The sequence below is a fragment of the Rutidosis leptorrhynchoides genome, chromosome 3 (assembly GCF_046630445.1).
Source record: "Rutidosis leptorrhynchoides isolate AG116_Rl617_1_P2 chromosome 3, CSIRO_AGI_Rlap_v1, whole genome shotgun sequence".
Lineage (NCBI taxonomy): Eukaryota > Viridiplantae > Streptophyta > Magnoliopsida > Asterales > Asteraceae > Rutidosis > Rutidosis leptorrhynchoides.
The window spans coordinates 297,866,796-297,877,737 of record NC_092335.1 but is presented as its reverse complement, the minus strand read 5'-3'; positions in this window follow the sequence as shown (position 1 = coordinate 297,877,737).

The window sequence follows — 10,942 nt, the reverse complement described above, 5'->3', positions numbered from 1 at the left end:
CAAGCTAATGAAAGATTTCTACCGTACCTTGAACGATGAGTTAAAGGGTAAGATTAGTCGGGGTATGGCTAAGTCTTTTGAGGAGTTTTTTGAGTTGGCTCGGGGTTTCGAGCCAGAGGTTCCAAGGAAAAGCGATTTCACTTTTTCTAAAAGAAAGTTTGAAGGTTCGAGTCATTCGAACTTTTTCAATAAAAAGAACAAGAAAGGCTCCGAAAGCGTTAATAGTGTGAAGAAGGGTGCTTCCGGGGGTTTCGAGCCCACGTGTTATAATTGTAACCAAAGAGGGCACATAGCCCGTGATTGCACCAAGGCGTCGACCAAAATCACTTGCTTTAATTGTGATAAAGAGGGACACAAGAGGCCGGAATGCCCCGATTTGAATAATGATCATGCTAAGAATTTAGAGAAGGCGGCGGGCACGGCTAGGGGTCGCAACTACTTGATGACCAATGACGAAGCCAAACAATCTAACGAAGTTTTCTAAGGTACTTTTATGGTTAACTTTAATCCGGAAAGGATTTTATTTGATAGCGGTGCAAATTTGTCGTTTGTGTCTCCAAAATTTGTGAGTAAACTTGATAGACCGTTAGCTAAGTTAAGTCATCCGGTAGAAGTCGAAATAGCGGAAGACAAGATGGTGCTAGTGGTTGATGTGTGTAAAAATTGTGATGTTGTTTTTGGTCCCGAAGACTTTAAAATTGATCTTATCCCTATGACCTTGGGCGACTTTGATATTGTTATGGGCATGGATTGGCTCGATCACAACAGAGCCGATATTGCATTCCATGAGAAATTTATCCGTGTAAAGACCCCAAGTGGGGGAGAGTTAATTATTCATGGCGATAAACGAAGAAGACTTGTGCTGATATGTTCTTTTGCACGGGCACGTCGTTTTCTTGTTAGTGGTGGCATGGATTTTCTTACCCATGTTGTTGATACTCGTGATGAGCCACCACCCATTCGTGAAATTCCGGTGGTTAGTGAATTCGAAGATGTTTTTCCGGACGAGTTACCGGGTGTTCCGGCGGAGAGACAAGTTGAATTTCGCATTGAGTTGGTTCCGGGAGCTACTCCCATTGCTAAAACTCCTTATCGTTTAGCACCAACAGAAATGCAAGAGTTGTTAAATCAAACCCAAGAGCTACTTGAAAAGGGTTTTATCCGACCGAGTGCTTCGCCATGGGGCGCTCCGGTTTTATTCGTGAAAAAGAAGGATGGTAGTATGCGGATGTGCATTGATTATCGGGAGTTGAATAAGGTGACGATCAAGAATCGTTATCCATTGCCTCGGATTGATGATTTGTTTGACCAACTCCAAGGTGCGACGTATTTCTCAAAGATTGACCTACAGTCCGGCTATCACCAAATGTGGGTCCGTGAGGAAGATATTGAGAAAACGGCTTTTCGAACTCGTTATGGGCATTTTGAGTTTGTAGTTATGCCTTTTGGTCTTACGAATGCACCGGCGGCATTCATGGATCTTATGAACCGAGTGTGCCTACCTATGTTGGACAAGTCGGTGATTGTGTTCATTGACGACATACTAGTCTACTCGAAAAGTATGAACGAGAATGAACATCATTTGCGTGAAGTATTTAAGACGTTACGAAAGGAGAAGTTGTATGCTAAGTTCTCCAAATGTGAATTTTGGCTAAGGGAGGTTCAATTCCTTGGTCACATTGTAAACAAAGACGGCATTCAAGTAGATCCGGGAAAGATAGAGACGGTGAAGAGTTGGAGACAACCGACTACGCCTACGGAAATCCGAATTTTTCTCGGATTGGCCGGTTATTATCGTTAGTTTATCCAAGACTTTTCTAAAATCACTTCTTCATTGACGAAGTTGACAAGGAAGAACGCGAGATTTAATTGGGAGGACGAGCAAGAAATTGCTTTTCAATTGCTAAAAGAGAAGTTGTGTCAAGCTCCGGTGTTAGTGTTGCCGGAAGGAGTGGAAGACATGACGGTTTATTGTGATGCTTCGTTAAATGGACTCGGGTGTATTCTAATGCAAAGAGGTAAAGTCATCGCTTATGCCTCTCGACAATTAAAGGAACACGATGTAGTGACCCGAACTTTTCCATGTTTATATATATTAATTGAGATTGATATTTACATGATTAAATGTTTCTAACATGTTAAGCAATCAAACTTGTTAAGACTTGATTAATTGAAATAGGTTTCATATAAACAATTGACCACCCAAGTTGACCGGTGATTCACGAACGTTAAAACTTGTAAAAACTATATGATGACATATATATGGATATATATATAGTTAACATGATACTATGATAAGTAAACATATCATTAAGTATATTAACAATGAACTACATATGTAAAAACAAGACTACTAACTTAATGATTTTTAAACGAGACATATATGTAACGATTATCGTTGTAAAGACATTTAATGTATATATATAATATTAAGAGATATTCATACATGATAATATCATAATAATATAATAATTTAAAATCTCATTTGATATTATAAACATTTAACAAGATCGTTAACCTAAAGGTTTCAAAACAACACTTACATGTAACGACTAACGATGACTTAACGACTCAGTTAAAATGTATATACATGTAGTGTTTTAATATGTATTTATACACTTTTGAAAGACTTCAATACACTTATCAAAATACTTCTACTTAACAAAAATGCTTACAATTACATCCTCGTTCAGTTTCATCAACAATTCTACTCGTATGCACCCGTATTCGTACTTGTACAATACACAGCTTTTAGATGTATGTACTATTGGTATATACACTCCAATGATCAGCTCTTAGCAGCCCATGTGAGTCACCTAACACATGTGGGAACCATCATTTGGCAACTAGCATGAAATATCTCATAAAATTACAAAAATATGAGTAATCATTCATGACTTATTTACATGAAAACAAAATTACATATCCTTTATATCTAATCCATACACCAACGACCAAAAACACCTACAAACACTTTCATTCTTCAATTTTCTTCATCTAATTGATCTCTCTCAAGTTCTATCTTCAAGTTCTAAGTGTTCTTCATAAATTCCAAAAGTTCTAGTTTCATAAAATCAAGAATACTTTCAAGTTTGCTAGCTCACTTCCAATCTTGTAAGGTGATCATCCAACCTCAAGAAATTTTTGTTTCTTACAGTAGGTTATCATTCTAATACAAGGTAATAATCATATTCAAACTTTGGTTCAATTTCTATAACTATAACAATCTTATTTCAAGTGATGATCTTACTTGAACTTGTTTTCGTGTCATGATTCTGCTTCAAGAACTTCAAGCCATCCAAGGATCCATTGAAGCTAGATCCATTTTTCTCTTTTCCAGTAGGTTTATCCAAGGAACTTAAGGTAGTAATGATGTTCATAACATCATTCGATTCATACATATAAAGCTATCTTATTCGAAGGTTTAAACTTGTAATCACTAGAACATAGTTTAGTTAATTCTACACTTGTTCGCAAACAAAAGTTAATCCTTCTAACTTGACTTTTAAAATCAACTAAACACATGTTCTATATCTATATGATATTCTAACTTAATGATTTAAAATCTGGAAACACGAAAAACACCGTAAAACCGGATTTACGCCGTCGTAGTAACACCGCGGGCTGTTTTGGGTTAGTTAATTAAAAACTATGATAAACTTTGATTTAAAAGTTGTTATTCTGAGAAAATGATTTTTATTATGAACATGAAACTATATCCAAAAATTATGGTTAAACTCAAAGTGGAAGTATGTTTTCTAAAATGGTCATCTAGACGTCGTTCTTTCGACTGAAATGACTACCTTTACAAAAACGACTTGTAACTTATTTTTCCGACTATAAACCTATACTTTTTCTGTTTAGATTCATAAAATAGAGTTCAATATGAAACCATAGCAATTTGATTCACTCAAAACGGATTTAAAATGAAGAAGTTATGGGTAAAACAAGATTGGATAATTTTTCTCATTTTAGCTACGTGAAAATTAGTAACAAATCTATTCCAACCATAACTTAATAAACTTGTATTATATATTATGTAATCTTGAGATACCATAGACACGTATACAATGTTTCGACCTATCATGTCGACACATCTTGTGAATGTTGGAGTTAGCTATACAGGGTTGAGGTTGATTCCAAAATATATATAGTTTGAGTTGTGATCAATACTGAGATACGTATACACTGGGTCGTGGATTGATTCAACATAATATTTATCGATTTATTTCTGTACATCTAACTGTGGACAACTAGTTGTAGGTTACTAACGAGGACAGCTGACTTAATAAACTTAAAACATCAAAATATATTAAAAGTGTTGTAAATATATTTTGAACATACTTTGATATATATGTATATATTGTTATAGGTTCGTGAATCAACCAGTGGCCAAGTCTTACTTCCCGACGAAGTAAAAATCTGTGAAAGTGAGTTATAGTCCCACTTTTAAAATCTAATATTTTTGGGATGAGAATACATGCAGGTTTTATAAATGATTTACAAAATAGACACAAGTACGTGAAACTACATTCTATGGTTGAATTATCGAAATCGAATATGCCCCTTTTTATTAAGTCTGGTAATCTAAGAATTAGGGAACAGACACCCTAATTGACGCGAATCCTAAAGATAGATCTATTGGGCCTAACAAACCCCATCCAAAGTACCGGATGCTTTAGTACTTCGAAATTTATATCATATCCGAAGGGTGTCCCGGAATGATGGGGATATTCTTATATATGCATCTTGTTAATGTCGGTTACCAGGTGTTCACCATGAATGATTTTTATCTCTATGTATGGGATGTGTATTGAAATATGAAATCTTGTGGTCTATTGTTACGATTTGATATATATAGGTTAAACCTATAACTCACCAACATTTTTGTTGACGTTTAAAGCATGTTTATTCTCAGGTGAATATTAAGAGCTTCCGCTGTTGCATACTAAAATAAGGACAAGATTTAGAGTCCATGTTTGTATGATATTGTGTAAAAACTGCATTCAAGAAACTGATTTCGATGTAACATATTTGTATTGTAAATCATTATGTAATGGTCGTGTGTAAACAGGATATTTTAGATTATCATTATTTGATAATCTACGTAAAGCTTTTTAAACCTTTATTTATGAAATAAAGGTTATGGTTTGTTTTAAAAATGAATGCAGTCTTTGAAAAACGTCTCATATAGAGGTCAAAACCTCGCAACGAAATCAATTAATATGGAACGTTTTTAATCAATAAGAACGGGACATTTCAGTTGGTATCCGAGCGTTGGTCTTAGAGAACCAGAATTTTGCATTAGTGTGTCTTATCGAGTTTGTTAGGATGCATTAGTGAGTCTGGACTTCGACCGTGTTTACTTGAAAAATGATTGCTTAACAAATTTTGTTGGAAACTATATATTTTTAACATGTGAATATTATGTGATATATTAATCTCTTAACGCGTTTGATATTATGTGATAGATGTCTACCTCTAGAACAAGTCCCATTGACTCACCTAATAATAATGAAGAGTCAAATGTAAATTGGAATGATTCGTGGACTGATTCACAAGTTCCCGAAGAGGAACCGGAAGAAGAGTCGGAACCGGAAGAAGAATCGGAACCGGAAGAAGAATTGGAACCGGATGAAGAAATAGAACTGGTGGGGGAAATAATAAAACGGTTAAGTAAAAGAAAATCCTCAACCAACCGACCAAGGTTAATTATGGTCAATGGTGTTTCCGCCAAGGAAGCAAAATATTGGGAGGATTACCAATTCTCCGATGAATCGGATTCCGACGAGAATTCCGATGATGTTATAGAAATTACCCCAACTGAATTTAAAAAGGCAAAAGAAAATAATAAGGGAAAGGGCATAAAAATAGAGAAATCTAATTCCAACCCCGATGAACTTTATATGTATCGTCAACCCCCGAAGTCCTTAAGTTGTAACAATGACCCGGGAACCTCTAAACCACCAGGTTTTTCTAAACCAATGTGGATCACGACGGCTCGTATTAGGGGAACATCATATATCCCTAGAAACTTGGCAAAACGAACCAAAACCGAAGAAGAAGAAACAAGCGAGTGGGAATAAGATAGTTGTATTCGTGTGGTGTAATATATGTAATATAGTGTGCTTATGCTTTATGATATATGTAAAAATTGCTTGTATTAATAAGTATTTTTTTTTATGAATCTAACTCTTGTCTATTTTACAGTATAAAAACACAAAATGGATAGACAACCCAATATTTTAAGAGACCTACCCGGAGACATGATTGATGAAATCTTGTCTAGAGTCGGTCAGAATTCTTCGGCACAACTATTTAAGGCGAGATCAGTTTGTAAGACATTCGAAGAACGTTCCAAGAATGCCTTGGTTTATAAAAGGCTTTCGTTCGGAAGATGGGGGATATCACATTGGGAAATCCATAAGTTACGATGTGTTTACTTTGACGCATATATTGCGGGGAACCCAAATGCTATTTTACGCAATGGGTTAAGAAATTATTTTGACTCAATATATCCGAATATTGGACTTCGTGATTTAGAAAAAGTGGCTAACATGCAACATAAAGAAGCATGTTATGCTTACGGATTAGTAATGTTCGCTTCTCACCAAAGTGAGAACAAGAACATCGGGCTACAACTATTAAACAAAACGTTCCCACAAGTGACGGAGTCGGTAATTGGGGTAAGAAATGAGGTTTTTAGATTGTTACGGGACTGTTGGACATTACGTAACCCTCGTCCCTTTGACGACGTTACAACACGCTGTCATATCAACGGCCATAACGGTTATGTTCCACAAGACCAAGGATGGGAAGTAGTCCTAGTAAAACCAGAATGCATGACTTGTTTCTGGACGTATGAATTACGTGTCTTTATTGCCTTTGCTGAACGACTTGTGTACTAGCTAGAATTATCTTCACAACCATCTTGTATCAAATTTATTGTGTGCTATATTTCATGCTATATGTATAATAAGCGGTATTGTAAGTTTGTAAAATATTGTGTAAAAGTTTGAACGCGAAATATTATTATAATCAGTTTTTCATATAGAATTGTAGTAGTTGAATTGTATATTAGCTACTAAGTATGAACTTAACGGGTAGGTACTACCCGAATTTAAACTTATAAAACGCTAATATGAATAAAAAGCTTTTATAAATGAGTTCATATTATGCTACGAAATACTATTAACTACTCTTAATATTCTGTATGATTAACTTGTTCCATTTAACTATTTTGAAGGAAATGGCACCGACTACTCGACACACCGTGAATATGAATGAAGAGGAATTCCGTACTTTTCTAGCTTCAAACATAGCCGCAGTACAGGCTGCACTACATACCAACAATAACCTTGGATCTAGCAGTACAGGAAATCGTGTAGGATACACCTACAAAGAATTCACTGCCTGCAAACCTTTGGAATTTGATGGAACCGAAGGACCGATCGGATTGAAACGGTGGACCGAGAAGGTCGAATCGGTGTTTGCCATAAGTAAGTGTACTGAAGAGGACAAAGTAAAGTACGCTACGCATACCTTCACAGGTTCTGCGTTAACATGGTGGAATACCTATCTAGAGCAAGTGGGACAAGACGATGCGTACGCACTACCGTGGTCAGCATTCAAGCACTTGATGAACGAGAAGTACCGTCCCAGAACCGAGGTCAATAAGCTCAAGACAGAACTTAGAGGGTTACGAACCCAAGGATTTGATATTACCACGTACGAAAGACGATTCACAGAATTGTGCCTATTGTGTCCGGGAGCATTCGAAGATGAGGAAGAGAAGATCGACGCGTTTGTGAAAGGATTACCGGAAAGAATCCAAGAAGATATAAGTTCACACGAGCCAGCCTCCATACAACAGGCATGTAGAATGGCTCACAAACTAGTGAACCAGATTGAAGAAAGAATTAAAGAACAGACTGCTGAAGAGGCCAATGTGAAGCAAGTCAAAAGAAAGTGGGAGGAAAACGGTGATAAGAATCACCAATACAACAACAACAGCAATTACAACAATAATCGCAACAATTATCCCAACAATCGCAACATCAATCGCAACTACAACAAACGGCCCAACAACAACAACAACAACAGCAACTACAACAATCATCCCAACAACAATAATAACCGCAACAACAACAACAATCAGAAGCAGCTATGCCAAATGTGTGAAAAGAATCACTCGGGGTTCTGCACCAAATTTTGCAACAAGTGTAAAAGAAATGGTCATAGCGCGGCGAAGTGTGAGGTTTACGGACCAGGGGTTAATAGAACGAAAGGAACAAATGGTGTAGGAACGAGTAATGGCGGAGCAAGTAGTGTCGGAGCAAGTTATGCAAATGTAGTTTGTTATAAATGTGGAAAACCGGGCCACATTATTAGAAATTGCCCGAACCAGGAGAACACGAATGGACAAGGCCGCGGAAGTGTTTTCAATATTAATGCGGCAGAGGCACAGGAAGACCCGGAGCTTGTTACGGGTACGTTTCTTATTGACAATAAATCTGCTTACGTTTTATTTGATTCGGGTGCGGATAGAAGCTATATGAGTAGAGATTTTTGTGCTAAATTAAGTTGTCCATTGACGCCTTTGGATAGTAAATTTTTACTCGAATTAGCAAATGGTAAATTAATTTCAGCAGATAATATATGTCGGAATCGAGAAATTAAACTGGTTAGCGAAACATTTAAGATTGATTTGATACCAGTAGAGTTAGGGAGTTTTGATGTGATAATCGGTATGGACTGGTTGAAAGAAGTGAAAGCGGAGATCGTTTGTTACAAAAATGCAATTCGCATTATACGAGAAAAAGGAAAACCCTTAATGGTGTACGGAGAAAAGGGCAACACGAAGCTACATCTTATTAGTAATTTGAAGGCACAAAAACTAATAAGAAAAGGTTGCTATGCTGTTCTAGCACACGTCGAGAAAGTACAAACTGAAGAAAAGAGCATCAATGATGTTCCCGTCGCAAAAGAATTTCCTGATGTATTTCCGAAAGAATTACCGGGATTACCCCCACATCGATCCGTTGAATTTCAAATAGATCTTGTACCAGGAGCTGCACCAATAGCTCGTGCTTCTTACAGACTCGCACCCAGCGAGATGAAAGAACTACGAAGCCAATTACAAGAACTTTTAGAGCGTGGTTTCATTCGACCAAGCACATCACCGTGGGGAGCTCCTGTTTTGTTTGTCAAGAAGAAAGATGGTACATTCAGGTTGTGTATCGACTACCGAGAGTTGGACAAACTTACCATCAAGAACTGCTACCCACTACCGAGAATCGATGACTTATTTGATCAACTACAAGGCTCGTCTGTTTATTCAAAGATTGACTTACGTTCCGGGTATCATCAAATGCGGGTGAAAGAAGATGATATTCCAAAGACTGCTTTCAGAACACGTTACGGTCATTACGAGTTTATGGTCATGCCGTTTGGTTTAACTAATGCACCAGCTGTGTTCATGGACCTTATGAACCGAGTGTGTGGACCATACCTTGACAAGTTTGTCATTGTTTTCATTGATGACATACTTATTTACTCAAAGAATGACCAAGAACACGGTGAACATTTGAGAAAGGTGTTAGAAGTATTGAGGAAGGAAGAATTGTACGCTAAGTTTTCAAAGTGTGCATTTTGGTTGGAAGAAGTTCAATTCCTCGGTCACATAGTGAACAAAGAAGGTATTAAGGTGGATCCGGCAAAGATAGAAACTGTTGAAAAGTGGGAAACCCCGAAAACTCCGAAACACATACGCCAGTTTTTAGGACTAGCTGGTTACTACAGAAGGTTCATCCAAGACTTTTCCAGAATAGCAAAACCCTTGACTGCATTAACGCATAAAGGGAAGAAATTTGAATGGAATGATGAACAAGAGAAAGTGTTTCAGTTATTGAAGAAAAAGCTAACTACGGCACCTATATTGTCATTGCCTGAAGGGAATGATGATTTTGTGATTTATTGTGATGCATCAAAGCAAGGTCTCGGCTGTGTATTAATGCAACGAACGAAGGTGATTGCTTATGCGTCTAGACAATTGAAGATTCACGAACAAAATTATACGACGCATGATTTGGAATTAGGCGCGGTTGTTTTTGCATTAAAGACTTGGAGGCACTACTTATATGGGGTCAAAAGTATTATATATACCGACCACAAAAGTCTTCAACACATATTTAATCAGAAACAACTGAATATGAGGCAGCGTAGGTGGATTGAATTATTGAATGATTACGACTTTGAGATTCGTTACCACCCGGGGAAGGCAAATGTGGTAGCCGATGCCTTGAGCAGGAAGGACAGAGAACCCATTCGAGTAAAATCTATGAATATAATGATTCATAATAATATTACTACTCAAATAAAGGAGGCGCAACAAGGAGTTTTAAAAGAGGGAAATTTAAAGGATGAAATACCCAAAGGATCGGAGAAGCATCTTAATATTCGGGAAGACGGAACCCGGTATAGGGCTGAAAGGATTTGGGTACCAAAATTTGGAGATATGAGAGAAATGGTACTTAGAGAAGCTCATAAAACCAGATACTTGAAGGTTTTTCGTATGCCCAAGAGACATATTCAAATTAATGTGGCTAATATGTTATGATCCAAGTCGGGTCATACCCAATAACAAGCTTACCAACACTTTAAACGTATTTAATCTTAATGAATGGATCATTAAATAAATACACGACAATTGGACTTTAGAAAATCGGTTTTCTAAAGTATTATTACTTGAGATCAATTACTTGGATAATTTAAATGATAAGGATTTGATTATTTACAAGTTTTAAATAATTAAGTTGTGTCATTTTATAAAATGATTTATAAAACAAAAGTAACTAAGCAAATTAACAAGTTTTATAAAAATAACACATATTTTATAAAACCCTTCAAGGGTGGCGGTTTTGAGGGGAACAAAAGGATGTCT